The sequence below is a fragment of the Elaeis guineensis genome, chromosome 8 (genome assembly GCF_000442705.2).
Source record: "Elaeis guineensis isolate ETL-2024a chromosome 8, EG11, whole genome shotgun sequence".
Taxonomy (NCBI): Eukaryota; Viridiplantae; Streptophyta; class Magnoliopsida; order Arecales; family Arecaceae; genus Elaeis; species Elaeis guineensis.
In genome coordinates, this window is record NC_026000.2 from 122,646,598 (window position 1) to 122,663,145 (window position 16,548).

The window sequence follows — 16,548 nt, forward strand, 5'->3', positions numbered from 1 at the left end:
GATGCTGCAGTTGTGTGTCTAGTTCTTTGACCTGAGGTGCATCGTCGGTTCACCTTGAGTGTGTTATAATTTGACTACACCATAACTCGATCTCCTAGCCATTCGGAATCCTAAGGTGTATGTTGGCTGTAGCATATTCATTGTAGGAACCAGATCGCATCAAGATAGGATCTATCAACCTCGGTAGATGAGAGGAGTAGTCCTATGGTGATCGAAAGATCGAGTCCTTAAGCCCATGGCCATGGCAGACTGAAATAATGAAAAAGAGTTTTCCATTAGGGTTTCACATCGGACTCGATTGATCGATTGATTCATATGACTGATGTTGGGTTTGACGAGTTCACCTTAACCCTAATTCAGTCGAGACTCATGATAGAGGAACTCAATCACACAGGTAGCTGCATCGAGAGGTTTGTCTTCAGTTCTGATGGGTTGCCACCATACACTGCTAGGTGTCACTGATGGATTTTGGGAGCAATTAGAATGATTTTGATGATCGATCATTCTAATTGTCTGAATCAGAAGAGTTCTGATCCATCGAAAGAAGTTTTGATGATGTCGATGATGAGATCACGACATGTCTCATTACCATACAGAATTGAACCTAACTGGGTCACACAAACAAGGGTTAGGGTCTGGATGTCATCAATTGGGCTAGTCCAATTGATTTGGATAAGATCCAATTAGGTTCAAGGAAATCGTGCTAGCACTCGATTGAGCCTAACTTTCTCCTCGTGTAATTTTTTCTATCTCTACTGAGCCAAATGTGATCTGGCTCATCCAGAGAACCTTGAAAAGATTTTTCTTAGTTTAAATGAAGCTTGTCCAGCTCAGAAAAGACTTGTCTTAATTCATGAGATGAATTTAAGACAACACCTGCTAATTTCTAGCACCTGCCAATTTTATTTTAGGACATCTATCAAAAGTTGACATATGGGTCTTAAACTGAAGAGGACTTATTGGAGAATTTTTGTAGAGTGTCCACGTGCCTAAACCTAATCAAATTGGGTGCCATAATCAGATTATGGCATGAGCCCAATTGGATTTAAGTGGGCGCCCCAAATGGATAAGAACCAAAGAGTCCTGATAAACTTGGACTCTTTGGCGCCACCTTATTTGAGCCTATCCATTGTTGGTGCCAACATAGGAGAGAGCATGGGGATTTTTATCTGATGTCATCAGATGACATCACTCTACCAATCAAAATTTTTTCAGAATTTATTAAAATTTTTTGATTGGTCGAATGATGTGGCACTGCGCAGCATACAGGGTCTATATAAACCCTGCTGCACCTAGGGTTTCGGGGCAGAACTTGTTTTGTGCAAAAACCCATTGGCTGCCACCCCCTCCCCTCTTCTCTACATCCTCCCTGCTCTCGTTTCTCCCCTCTTCACGTCCAAGAAGTTGGACGTTCATCTAGCATAGGTGCAAGGCATGGTGATGCCTGGAACAGAAGGCTGCAGGACTTCTTCGACAGGCTGCTGCTCCAACTTCAGGAAGATTTTGAAGATCTTCCTAATCAGATTTAGATCTAATTTTTGGAGTGTAGAATTATGAGGAGAAGATGTTCTAGATTTTATCTAAGTGGATACTAGTAGAGGTCAGGCGCTTGCGTGGCTACATCAGAACCTCAGGCAGTGCTGCGATCATCTACAGGGTAATTAGATTACCCTTGAGGTATGTCTATGTTTCTCATACTTTTAGATTTAATTTTAAATTAAAATATCAGATAATAAAATTAAATTAATAGATATTAGATCTGAAATAGCGTAGGATAAAAATTTAAAATTTATTCCATCCCAGATTTGATGAAATCTGGAAGATCATACACAGGAAAAAGATGATTTTTCCTTCAAGTGGTATTAGAGCCAGGTTGTTGGCTCTATTTCAGATCTAATTTAGATCTAATTTTAATTTTAATTTATCTGATATTAAAAAATTTTAGATGTCACATCAGATATAATAAGATCTGAAATTAAAATATTTAAAATTAAATCTAAGATGATCTAACATGCATGAGATGCATGACTAGACTAGGATTAGTTGAATCCATGAATAGTCTTAAGTTTTATATTTTAATGAGATTAAAATATGAATTAAATCTAATTTATTCTTTATTTTTTTGATGTTATAAGTATTATAATTAGATCAAAAAATAAAAAATAAAATTTTAATTTTTTCATAAAATTAATCTGTGACATGCCTAGACTAGTTGTAGAACTGATCTAGTAACTTATCTAGAATAGATTTAATTTTAAATATTTAATTTAAATTTTATTTTTCAGATATTACATATGATGTATCAGATCTGAAAGTATGTTAATTAGATTGATTTTTGATACATGAGATGTATGCAAAGCATGTATTAGTTAGATCTTAAATTGTATATGTGATATGTTAATTTAGATCTAACTAGTTTTGTAGTTAAATTTATATTTCTGGTTAAGGTGTTCCTCATGGCCGTCCAGTCATAAGAACGAAGTAGAGTTTAAAGGCCCTCTCTTCACATTCAATGGGGTGTTCATATGACGTATAGGGGTGCCGCACGTTTATCCTTAATCAGAAATCAAAACTTACTTTTTCTGCAAAATCCTAGGATTTATTATACATGCTTTGTTTATGAACCCAAACTTAATTAATGTATTAAGTTTATGAAATTAAGTTAGGTCTAAAATTGAGAATTTCAGATCTAAGATATTTTCATAAGATTGGGTTCGGGCTTGGGTAGCTCAATTAGGTCTAGCGGTTGATCAAACCGAATCAAGAGTTGGTTAGATGGGATCATGAAAGCTAATAATTGACCAGCCTAATAGGATTAAGTCTGGATCAAGGTTGAATCAGATTTAGATGTGACTCGATCATGTTAAGACCTAATTTGGCTTAGAGGTGAGAGTCTGGATTGTAGGCTAATCCAATTAGTTCTGGTTCGATAATTTGGTGTCTAAGGTAAATTCGGCAGATGCGATCGATTGATTTTTAATTGGGAGCTACTCGACTCGAATGCGTTCTTGTCGAGTTAATGGCATATCCCTTCCATCGATCTCATTTATCTGGCCATATGTGTCGATCCAGTTCTGATTTGAGGTGGTTAACAATTCGAGCTAACCCATGCCACTAGGTTAGTCATAATTGTTATGACTATATCAAGTCAAGTTTAAAGAGACCTAAATCAAATCTCTCTAAGAAAATATTAAGTCTAGGTCTTCCACCATTGTGGATGTGCGGGCCCTTTCCGGGGTTGATTGTTCTCGGTTGGTTACAGTGGCTCAGTTGCATCGGAAAGATGCAACCATGTCCATTAGGCATTGGATGCTATGGATTAGAGGATGGGTTGGGCTCAATATTTCGGATACGGTGAGAGACCCAATCAGGAATCTAGTTCGTGCAAATGGTGGGTTTGGCTTAACTAAGGATTGGAGCAATATCCCGGATACGGTGAGCTTCATGAATTAGAGACCAAGTTTTGGGTGCACCATGATTAGAGAATCATTGGACAAGAGTTGTCCACTCATCGGTTGACCCATCACCAATAACTGTTAGGTGAGGTGATGAGCTAGTCGGTAAGACCGCACCACCCACTAAAAATCACTAATCACGGAGATTTTCACATCTCTACCAAGGGAGTGTAGGGATCTGAGAAAATAGTGGGAGCTTAATTTATTTAAAAATAAAAATCCTAAACAAATTGGTTGAGTCTGATTACAAAATCTAACTAGAAACTTTCGACTCTCTACAGGAAACATGTCTGCCTCAAACCCCCTGACCAAAATTCTAGACACTCATAGACTGACTGGACCAAATTTTAAGGATTGATTGAGGAACTATAGAATTATTCTGGGTTCCAAAAAATTGACTCATATCTTGGACTAGGACCCACCTGCCATGCCAGCACGTCCGACTGCTGAACAGAGAGCGTCTTTGAAAAAGTGGACGGATGATGATAACAAAGCCAGGTGCTACATGTTGGGTGCAATGTCTGATGACTTGCAGCGCCAACATGAAAATATTTTGACTACCCACCAAATGTTGGCTCACCTACAAGAGTTGTTTGGTGAACAGAGTCACGCGGCCAAGTATCAAGTCTGTCAAAGACTTTTTAAGGCCAAAATGCGTCATGGGCAGTCAGTCCAAGATCATTGTTTGACAATGATCAAGAATCTTGAGGAGCTTGAGAAGCTTGGTATCATCTTAGACAAAGATTTTTAGATTGATGTGATCCTTCAGTCCTTGTCCGATGCATATGGTCAGTTCATCATGAACTTTCATATGCATAAGATGCAATGTACCTTAGCCGAGTTAATGAATATGCTGGTTACGACTGAGCTTACAATAAAAGGTTCAAAAGGCTCAGTTCTTACTGTGGAGCGGACTTCTTCCAAGAGAAAGTCTTTTGAAAAGAAAAAGAAGTCTGTGAAGAAGCAGAAGATGGATGGCAAGAACAAGAAGACAAGATCGAAGAAGAAGGCTTCTGAAAAGGGAAAGTGTTTCCACTGTCAATCAGAAGGCCATTGGAAGCGGAACTGTCCTCAGTACTTGACCACCCTGAAGAACAAGAAGGATGGTCCTTCTGGAGATATGCTCATTATCGAATCTAATCTGACAGTTTCTTCTGCATCCAGTTGGCTGCTTGACTCTGGTTTTAGTGCTCATTTGTGCACTTCTATGCAGGATCTTGAGGAGAGCAGGAGGCTGAGGATGGAGAGATGATCCTACGCATGGGGAACGGAGCAAGAGTTGCTGCTGTGGTCGTAAGAACCTACCCTCTGCGATTACCATTAGGATTAGATTTAGTTTTAAGAGACTGTTATTATGTGCCTGCAGCAAGCAGAAATTTGATTTCTGTTTCATGTTTAGCACAAGAAGGCTATGTGATTAGCTTTCATAAGGACCATTGTAATATTTTTTATGAAAATAATAAAGTTGCAAATGATTTTGTTATTAATGATCTCTATCAGTTACATGTTGATGTATCTATTTTTAATATTGAGCAAAATATGAATGCAATAGGAATTAAAAGGTCTAGAGATAGTCTAAATGATAAGTATCTGTGGCACCTAAGGCTAGGTCATATAGCAGAAGATAGGGTTAACAAATTGAAGAAATTTGGGCTACTAAGTCTGTTGACTTTCGAGTCATATCCAGTTTGTGAATCATGTCTTCAAGGCAAAATGACCAAGCTCCCTTTTGTGGGACATGGGGAAAGGGCCACAGACCTACTTGCCCTAGTACATACGGATGTGTGCGGCCCATTTGATGTGCCAGCTAGAGGCAACTTTATCTACTTCATTATCTTTACCGATGATATGTCTAGGTACGGATGTGTGTTTCTAATGAAACACAAGTCTGAAGCCTTTGAAAAGTTCAAAGAATTCAGACATGAGGTAGAAAAACAAACAGGAAAGCTCATTAAGGTTCTTCGATCAGATCGAGGAGGTGAATACCTTAGTCGAGAATTCTTAGACTATCTTAAGGACAATGGCATAGTCTCACAATGAACTTCACCTGGAACGCCTCAACTCAACGGAGTTTCAGAACGAAGAAACCGGACCCTATTAGATATGGTCCGTTCCATGATGAGCTTCACGGATCTCCCTAATTTTTTTTAGGGACATTGTCTCATGACAGCAATTTATTTATTGAATAGGGTTTCTTCTAAAACCGTTTCTACCACATCGTATGAGATATGACATGGTAAGAAGTCAAGTCTGAATCATCTCAGAATTTGGGGTTGTCCGGCTCATGTCAAGAGACAGCAGACAGACAAGTTAGAGTTCAGGTCTTTTAAAGCTCGATTCATAGGATATCCTAAAGAGTCATTAGGATACTATTTTTATATTTCGAAAGATCACAATGTGATTGTGAGTCGAAATGCTATTTTTCTTGAAAAATAGTTTATTCAAGATGGTGGCATCGGAAGAATAATTAAGCTCAAGGAGAATGTCTCCCAAGAGCAACGAGCTAAAGAACCTGAGGAACCCAATCAATTAGAACCAGTCCTAACACAACCTCTTCCACCTCGTAGATCGATTAGGGTTTTTCGTCCTCCTGAAAGGTATCTAGGTACCATACAAGAGGATGTAGAGGAAATATTCCTCACAAAAAATGGGGTTCATGGTGATGATCCCAAGATCTATGACGAGGCGATATCAGATATCGATTCCGAGAAATGGTTAGTGGCAATGAGATCAGAAATTGACTCAATGCACTCAAACCAAGTCTGGACCTTGGTAGATCCACCTAAAGGTATTGTACCTATTGGGTGTAAATGGATCTTCAAGAGAAAGATAGGTACAGATGGGAATGTGGAGATATTCAAGGCTAGGCTCGAAGCGAAAGATTATAGTCAGCACGAAGGCGTTGACTATCAGGATACCTTCTCGCCCGTAGCCATGCTAAAATCCATCCGCACATTGCTTGCTGTTGCAGCCTATTTCGATTATGAAATATGGTAGATGGATGTGAAAACGGCATTCTTAAATGGACATCTTGAGGAAGATATTTATATGGAACAGCCGCTTGGATTCACATCCAGTGATGTTGATCACAAGGTCTGCAAGCTGCAAAGGTCCATTTATGGACTTAAGCAAGCATCTCGGAGTTAGAATACTCGTTTCAATGATATGACCAAAATATTTGGTTTCATCAAGAACGAGGAGGAACTATGTGTGTTCAAAAAGGTCGGTGGGAGCGCAGTTGTCTTCCTCGTATTGTATGTGGATGACATCCTCCTAATTGGGAATGACATTTCCATGTTGACCTCAGTCAAAATATGGTAGTCTAAGGAGTTCTCTATGAAAGATCTAGGAGAGGCATCCTTTATACTGGGTATTAAGGTCTATAGAGATAGACCAAATAGGATGCTGGGACTTTCACAGAAGATGTACATAGAGGAGGTGCTAAAGAGGTTTAGCATGGAAAACTCCAAAAGAGGTTTATTGCCTTTTAGACATGGTATTCATCTCTCCAAGAAGATATGCCCTAGCACACCTGAGGAGATTGAACGCATGAGCAAGATCCCTTATGCTTCGGCAATAGGGAGCCTCATGTATGCCATGCTATGTACACGACCTGATATAGCCCATGCTGTGAGTGTCACAAGCAGATATCAGTCGAATCTAGGCGAAGAGCACTGGACTTCTGTGAAATGTATCCTTAAGTACTTAAGAAGGACTAAGGATATGTTTCTAATCTTTGGGAATGGAGAACTCCAGATTCAGGGATATACAGACTCAGACTTTATGTCTGATATAGATGATCGAAAGTCGATATTTGAGAGTCTGTTCATTTGTAATGGTGGTGCAGTCAGCTAGAAGAGTTTCAAGCAGACAGTGATTGCTGATTCCATCATGGAGGCAGAGAATATTTTTGCATCGAAAGTTGTGAAGGAGGCATTCTGATACAAAAATTTACCGTGGAGCTTGGAGTGATGTCATCGGATGCCATCCCTCTTTACTGCGACAATAATGGCGCCATAGCCCTAGCTAAAGAGCCAAAGTCTCATCAGAAGTCCAAGCATATCGAGCGGTGTTTCCATCTGATCCGTGATTACCTCGAAAAGGGTTATGTCGAGGTCAAGAGAGTCAACTCCACAAACAATGTGACAGACCCGCTGACTAAGCCATTGGGCCAACAGAAGATCGAAGCCCACCTTGAGAAGATGGGACTTAGATATGTAGCCAATTGGCATTAGGTCAAGTGAGAGTTTGTTAGATGTGTGCCCTAGATGTCAGATTGACTGACATATTCCTGTACAAATCTAAGGGCAAAATTATAATTTTGACTATAAATGAATAAAAGGATTATTCTTCTATCACATTGTGTACATTGTGTCTGTGATACATCCTTTGAGTTAGTGGGAATGTTAATTCATATTTTCAAGAGTTGAAAATTTAAGGCATGAATTTACATAACTAACTCATAAACTGCTCCTGACCATAGGATCATCACGAGGATTGTGATCGATCTGGAAGGTTGGTGTACGATCGCTTTCTTAGGATAGATGAGTCTTGAGTCTACGGTGTGGAGACATCGGAGTGAGAGTACAGGTATTCGTTGAGAATGAGAGTACTGAGCGTGACCACCTCGAGCAGTCATAAGGAAGTCTACTTTCTCGTCGATGACTAGCTCGATGTTGCAGTTGTGTGTATAGTTCTTTGACCTGAGGTGCATCGTTGGTTCACCTTGAGTGTGTTATAGTTTGACTACACCATAACTTGATCTCCTAGCCATCCGAAATTCTGAGGTGTATGTTGGCTGTAGCATATTCATTGTAGAAATCAGATCGCATCAAGATGGGATCTATCAACCTCGGTAGATGAGAAGAGTAGTCCTATGGTGATCGAAAGATCGAGTCCTTAAGTTTATGGCCATGGCAGACTGAAATAATAAAAAAGAGTTTTCCATCAGGATTTCACATCGGACTCGGATCGATCGATTGATTCATATGACTGATGTTGGGTTTGACGAGTTCACCTTAACCCTAATTCAGTCGAGACTCACGATAGAGGAACTCAATCACACAGGTAGCTGCACCGAGAGGTTCATCTTCAGTTCTGATGGGTTGCCACCATATACTGTTAGATGTCACTGGTGGATTTTGGAAGCAATTAGAATGATTTTGATGATCAATCATTCTAATTGTCTGAATCAGAAGAGTTCTGACCCATCGAAAGAAGTTTCGATGATGTCGATGATGAGATCACGACATGTCTTATTACCATACAGAATTGAACCTAACTAGATCACACAAATAAGGGTTAGGGTCTGGATGTCATCAATTGGGCTAGCTCAATTGATTTGGATAAGATCCAATTAGATTCAAGGAAATCGTGCTAGCACTCGATTGAGCTTAACTTTCTCCTCGTATAATTTTTTCTGTCTCTACTGAGCCAAATGTGATCTGGCTCATCCAGAGAACCTTGAAAAAGTTTTTCTTAGTTTAAATGAAGCTTGTCCAGCTCAGAAAAGGCTTGTCTTAATTCATAAGATGAATTTAAGACAACACCTGCTAATTTCTAGCACCTGCCAATTTCATTTTAGGACATCTGTCAAAAGTTGACATATGGGTCTTAAACTGAAGAGGACTTATTGAAAGATTTTTATAGAGTGTCCACATGTCTAAACCTAATCAAATTGGGTGCCATAATCAGATTATGGCATGAGCCCAATTGGATTTAAGTGGGCGCCCCAAATGGATAAGAACCAAAGAGTCCTGATAAACTTGGACTCTTTGGCGCCACCTTATTTGAGCCTATCCATTGTTGGCTCCAACATAGGAGAGAGCATGGGGATTCTTATCTGATATGATCAGATGACATCACTCCATCAATCAAAATTTTTTTAAAATTTATTGGAATTGTTTGATTGGTCGAATGATGTGGCACTGCGCAGCATACAGGGTCTATATAAACCCTGCTGCACCTATGGTTTCGAGGTAGAACTTGTTTTGTGCAAAAACCCATTGGCTGCTGTCCCCTCCCCTCTTCTCCACATCCTCCCTACTCTCCTTTCTCCCCTCTTCATGTCCAAGAAGTTGGACATTCATCTGGCATAGGTGCAAGGCGTGGTGACGCCTGGAACAGAAGGCTACAGGACTTCTTCGACAGGCTGCTGTTCCAACTTCAGGAAGACTTTTGAAGATCTTCCTAATCAGATTTAGATCTAATTTTTCGAGCATAGAATCATGAGGAGAAGATGTTCCAAATCCTACCTGAGTGGATACTAGTAGAGGCCAGGCACTTGCGTGGCTACATTAGAACCTCAGATAGTGCTGCGATCATCTACAGGGTAATTAGATTACCCTTGAGGTATGTCTATGTTTCTCATACTTTTAGATTTAATTTTGAAATTAAAATATCAGATAATAAAATTAAGTCTAATAGATATTAGATCTGAAATAACGTAGGATAAAAATTTAAAATTTATTCCATCCCAAATTTGATGAAATCTGGAAGATCCTACACAGGAAAAAGGCAGTTTTTCCTTCAGTAGCAGTGTTTCGCCAGGACTTGATCTCCTCTGACCTCTCCGACCCCTTGACTTATAGAAAATTTCAACTTCAGATGGTAGGTCGATACCATAGCTCGGAGGGCATTGAGGTCAGATCGATCGAGTATTGCATTGTAGGCAGATGGCGCCCTTACTACCAGGAAATCCACTTACGCTCTAGATTATTTCAGGCATCGACCTACAACTACGGTCAAAGTTATTACTCCTTCCACTGGCACAGCATCGTCAGAGAACCCTACCAATGGGGAGCTTATCGGCCCTAATCGATCATCTGAAATGGATATTTTTGAGAATGCATCATAAAATAAAATATCGGCCAAGCTTCCATTATCAACAAGAATGCGGCATACATCATAGTCAGCAATATTTAAAGAAACTACGACCGCATCATTATGGAAAAATTGAATCCCCTGAGCATCTTCTTCAGTGAAGGTTATAGATTCTTCAGTCCTCTGCCACTTGGGCGGTCCGGTCGATCCACTGGCTGCTCCCCGTCGGGGTCCTCCGGAGATGGTGTTGATGATCCCGATTGGAGGCCGATCTTCAGGCTGTTCTTCCCTCCTTGGCGGCTCTGATTGTGGTAGGGCCCTCGATCGATCCTACCTACCTTCAGGCCGGCATCTAATGAATCTGTTGAGCCAACCTCATCTGATGAGCTCCTCGATCTCGTCTCGGAGCTGAATACACTTCTCCATGTCGTGGCTGTGGTCACGATGATAGAGGCAGAACTTGTTAGGATTGCACTTTCTGGGGTGTGTGTGCATCTTTTCCGACCTTGGCAGCTGCTCCCTGATCTCCATCAGCACTTGAGTTTTTGGAGCATTGTGAGGGGCATAGCTGTGGAATCTTCCTAGGGGAGAGCTCCGTCAAACTCTGTGATTCGGACTTCTCTGCCTACGAGCTCGGGGGGGAGTTCGGACATGCTTGCGTTCGGAGGGAGTCTGAGAATGTAGCCGAGCTTCACTCAGCCCTTTTTCAGCTACGGGCTTGCTGGAGTCACCCGCCTGTCACTCCTTCCCTGCCTCCTCGTCCTTTAGCTTGAAGGCTTCCTCTACCCGAGCATATCCTTCGGCCCGAGCCAGCAAATCAGCGAAGTCCTTTGGATACTTCTTTTCTTGAAAAAATAGAAGGTCATTCTTTTGAAGACAGCTCTTCAGGGCAGCCATTGCAACTGATTGGTCCAAGTTTCAGACCTCCAATGTGGCGACGTTAAAATGGTTGACATAAGTTCGAATGGATTCTCCCTCCTTTCACTTGATGTTGATGAGGGACTCTGAACCTCTTCGGGGATGTCGGCTGCTGATGAAATGAGCCACAAACTGATGGCTCATTTGATCAAAAGAGAAGATAGTACCCGGCTTCAGTACCGAGTATCAATTTCTTGCTGCTCCCTTCAAGGTAGATGGGAAAGCTCGACACAGGATGGTGTCTGACGCACCATGGAGTAGCATCATTATCCGGAAGGCCTCCAGGTGATCAACCGGATCTGAGGTCCCATCGTAGCTCTCGAATTGGGGGAGCTTGAAGTTTAACGGGATCGATTCCTGCATAATCATTTGAGAAAAAGGAGGGTCAGTACAGATATCCTCACCATAAGCAGGGGGAGCATGGCGGAGCTCTTCGATCCGTCGGTTCATCTCTTGGAACCTTTGATTCAGGAGATCCTCTTGATTGCGAATCTCGAGAGTCTTCTGATAGAACGGAGGTAGAGACCCTCCGGGGGTGGAATCATGATCAGATAGAGGGCTCTCCACCTTCTACTTCCCTTTTCTGGGGGATACAAGGCGACTGGCCCAAGTGGGCCATCCAATCATCAAATTTTGAAACTCCGATGATGCTCTTTCCAGTCACGCAGATGTCTGCGGCTGCTGCTGCTGCATGGCCTGCACCGCTTCAGTGAGGCCCCTGACTTGCTGAACCAGCAAGTCGAACTGCTCTATGCTGACTGCAGTTGTCGGAGGAGGAGGAGCCTAAAAAATTGGAGACGAGGTCGGAGCTGGCGGATCTTGCTGAGATCTAGCCATGGAGGCCGTAGATCGCCTGATGGATGCCTTTCGGGGAGGCATCAGGTTGGGATCTGACCGGAGAGGAAGAAGAAGATGTCAAAGAAGATGATCAGAGACAGTCCCATTGAGTACTCCTTTAAAAACGAAGGTCCTGCGAAGACACAGCCCCTTCCTCTAGCGTCAATTCTGTTGGTGCAGAATTCCGTCGATGCCAGAGAAGCTGGAGTCGAGGGATCATGGCCACCGTCGGGACCTGCAAGAAAAGTCTAAATCGAAGTTGGGGGTGCTCCGACAAGATCCTCCAATGCTCAAGTCAGTACTCTGCCTCAACAGAAATGGAGCATTCGAATGAGATTTTAGCAGAGTTTAGAGATAGTGTTTAGAGCTTAGAGGAGAACGTATCTGGGAGGTCTCTTTTATAGACGGGAGAGCGTAACCGATTGACAGCGACGTCCGTAACTGCTTGGTAGTGGGCCGTTCGGGGCCACATGGAGTTTGTTACAGAGAGTGGAGTGGTGTCCATTATCACGACTTGTCGAAAAGTGGTGGGGCCACGTGGAGTTTGTTACGGAGAGTGGAGTGGTGTCCATTGTTGTGACTTGCCGGAGAGTGGTGGGGTCACGTGGTGTTTGTTACGGAGAGTGGAGTGGTGTCCGTTATCGCAACTTGTCAAGGAGTTCGGGCCGGATGGCTGAAGCTCGGTTGGAATGTCTGGTGGAGCGGAATAGCTCTCTGTCTCAGCAATTTAAGAAAAGCTCAGATGTTTCTGAGGTTGCTGACGGGTTAACTGTTGTTGGGTGCCTTAGGCATTGATGCTGCAGATGGAAGTCATCTGCTGTAGAAGTCCGAATGAAACTTTCTGTGAAAAAATCTGGTTGAAGTCCGATTGCTAGAGAAGTCTGTCTGAAACTTGCCTAATGTAGAAATTTGTCTGAAGATTGTCCGCTGGAGGGGTCCGGTTGCATGAGGAATCTGACAGAAGGTCGGCCGATAGCGGAATTCGAAAGGCACTATAGAAGGTCGATCGATAGAAGAGTCCGGAAGATGTTGTGGAAGCTCGTCCGCTGGATGAGTCTGGAGGACACTGTGAAAAGTCGATCGCTGGAGAGGTCTGGAGGAAATTTGTCCGTTGGAGGGTCTGGTTGGCACTGTTGAAGTCCGATTGATGCTGTTGAAGGTTGATGGCTGAAGAAGTATGGAAGACACTGGAGACAGTCGGTCACTGTAGAAATCCGACTGCTGGAGCCCGTCCGTTGTAGAAGTTCGTCTGGATCCATCCGCTGTAGAAGTTTGGATGGAGTCTGGTTCTTGTAGGAGTCCGGAAGGAGGCCGTTTACTGTAGAAGCTCGGATGGAGATCGGTTGCTGTGGAAGCCCAGATGGAGACTGCTTATTGTAGAAGCTCGGATGGAGACTGGTTGCCGTGGAAGCCCGGATGGAGACCGCTTACCGTAGAAACTCGGATGAAGTCTGGTTACTGTAGAAGTTCTGCTGCTGGAGAAGCCCGGACATTGACGAGTTTCGGGAGAAGCTTGGAGTAAAGTCGATCGTGACAGGAGGAAGTCTGGAAGAGATTCAGAGAGTAGTCGATCACTGTAGAAAATCAGCTGATAGTAAAGTCCAGAGATCATTTGGAGCAGTCCGGTAGATGACTGAAGGAGCTCATCATCGGAGAAGTCCGAAGGGTATGATAGGAGTTCATCCGTTGGAGAAATCCGAAGGAACTGTGGAAGGTCGACTGCTGGAGAAGTCCGGATGGTACTGTGGAAGCTCGGACGGTCGAGGGAGTTCAGAAAGATGCCGCACAAGGTCAGAAGCTAGAAGAGTCCTGGGAGGATTGGCCTCTTATGAACTTCGACTGGGGTTATTTTATACCCAACAGAAACCATACCCCAAAATCTCCTTATATAGAGAACTCATTCTCTACTATCTTACACATACAAAAAAAACCCATAAAAATCCCTTTTATAGGTATGAAGGAGGTGGGGTGAAGAGTCCAGAGATCATGGACTCTTAATGTGTTGTCGCCCCTCCTCAAAAATTCATGCCAAAATATGGCAAAAAAATATGGGATGCCTCTTTTCATATTTTTTTCATGATAAATCAATTTTCTAACAATTTTTTTATAAAAATCTCCTCAAAATGTCACACATATAAAAAGAAAAAAAATTTGACGGCAAGGATTTAGAGATAATGTCGAACATTATCTATATGGTATCCTATTTCAAATCAGATTTGAACATACCATTTAAAATCTGATCCTATCCAAATTTAGATGTGAGATAGAGAAGGAAAAGAACTCTTTGGAATAAAAAAATCTCATATAAAAAACTATTTGTGCATGAGGATAGATGGTGTCAAAATGGGAGGCGTATGGGAGAAGAGTCCTATTCCAATAAAGACTCTTAATTTTCTTATTTGAATCCAAACCAAATCACATCTGATTTAGCCCAAATAAAATATTTAAAATTTAATCTAATTAGATTTATAAATTTTTAATCAAATCTCAATCAAATTAAGAATTGATTGAACCAAAATTCTGATCAAATCAGAGATAATTCTTCTTTAGCGATTAGGTCATCTCATAATCTAATCAGATCAAATCTAATTGAATTTAATTTAATTAAATTTATTTAATCTTTTTTATTCAATCAAATTAAGTTAATTAATAATCTAATTATTAATTAATCTATCATTAATTTCTAACACTTGATGAATTAATTTATTACAACTTTTGCATAAGATTAACCATCAATCGAATTGACGATTAAAGTCCTTGAACGATTCTCAATCGTTGATCAACCACATGATCAGTTAGAAATTTTTTTTGAGTGTGACCCCATAAATTTGAACCTAAGTCAGTAGCACAAGAATACCTTTCTGAACTAATCAATGTAACCATCTAGCAATGATGATCCGACGTTCGGATAGATCAAATGAAGGCGAAGCAATATTCAAGAACCTATTGCATATGGTTACCATATAATTCATCTCTTTGATCCTAATGCTCGAGGATGACCTAAAATTTAACTGTCAATCTTAGATAAATTATTTACATTATATTTTAATCTTTTTCAAATCCATCACATAGATTATCCGAGCTCAAATTTTTGCTAAATTAAAATATATTGATACATTAACTCCTATTAATTTGGAGGGGTCAATCCTATTTTGACTCATACACCGACTTGACAAGTACTTGACTACATCTAGAAATTTTTTATTACTGAATTAGAAACTCAATTAGTTCAGCATCAAAGTACAGTGAGTTGCTTGCAAGTCACCATGGTGATCTCAGGTCGGAGGGACACTTATACCCATACCCTTCGCAAGCTATCCTTGACAGCAGAGTGCTCCGTAATTGATCACGTTCGGTGATGATGTACTCTTATATCTCACCTGCATGCCATATTAGTGTCTCTACATTATTTGGTTACGAGGACAACCAATGCATATGGCACACAACGACCTACACTTGATATCATCATCGTCCTAGTAATAGCGTATCGTTGATCACGAACCAATTTAAAGATTATGCGATAAATCTTCTTTATCGATCAAAGTAATCCTAAGGACTTCATCAAATATTGGAGTTTATTAGAAGATGTAATCGTATGATGAATAAGGCCAAATAACTTTTATTATTTATCAATTCATATACAAGTAGCACAATCATCAAATGATTAGCTTTAGGATACATTTTCCAACACGTATTTCTTCTCGAGATAGTCGCATATTATATGATACTGCTGCTCAATGTGTTTGAACTTTTGATGAGACCTAGGCTTCTTAATAAGTGCTATGGTACTGTTGTTGTTGCAGTACAACATGATGGCATCTGATGCCATTACTCCAACTTTCACGATGAATTTCTTATACTAAAAGACTTTCTTTGCAAGATCAAGAATAAATCTTTAGTTCTTCTCAAGTACTTAAAGATATTCTTCACAACTATCCAATATTCTTCACCTGGATTCAACTGATACCTATTCGTGACACTCATAGCAAGGATGATATCAGGTCGAGTAAATAGCATGACATACATAAGGCTTTCTATAGCTGAAGCATAAGGGATCCTACTCATGTGCTCAATCTCCTCAGGTGTGCTTCGGTATATCTTCTTAGAGAAAGTAATGCTATACCTTAGGGTAGGAGTCCTCTTTTAGAGTTCTCCATATTGAACTTCTTCAGTACTTCTTCTATGTATATTTTCTGTGACATACCAAGCATCCTTCTAGATCTATCTCTATAGACCTTTATTTTCAAAATACAAGATGCTTTTCTTAGATTTTTCATGGAAAATTTTTTAGAAAATTTCTTAGACAATTATCTTTTGATCAAGGTCAGCATAAAAATATCATTCCTAATAAGGAGGATATCATCCACGTACAGTATGAGAAATATGATAGTGCTCCCACTAATCTTCTTGTATATACAAGATTTTTTTTCATTTCTAATGAAATCAAACGATTTGATCGTATCATTGAAATGAATATTCTAGCTTTGAGAAGCTTACTTTAATCCATAAATAGATC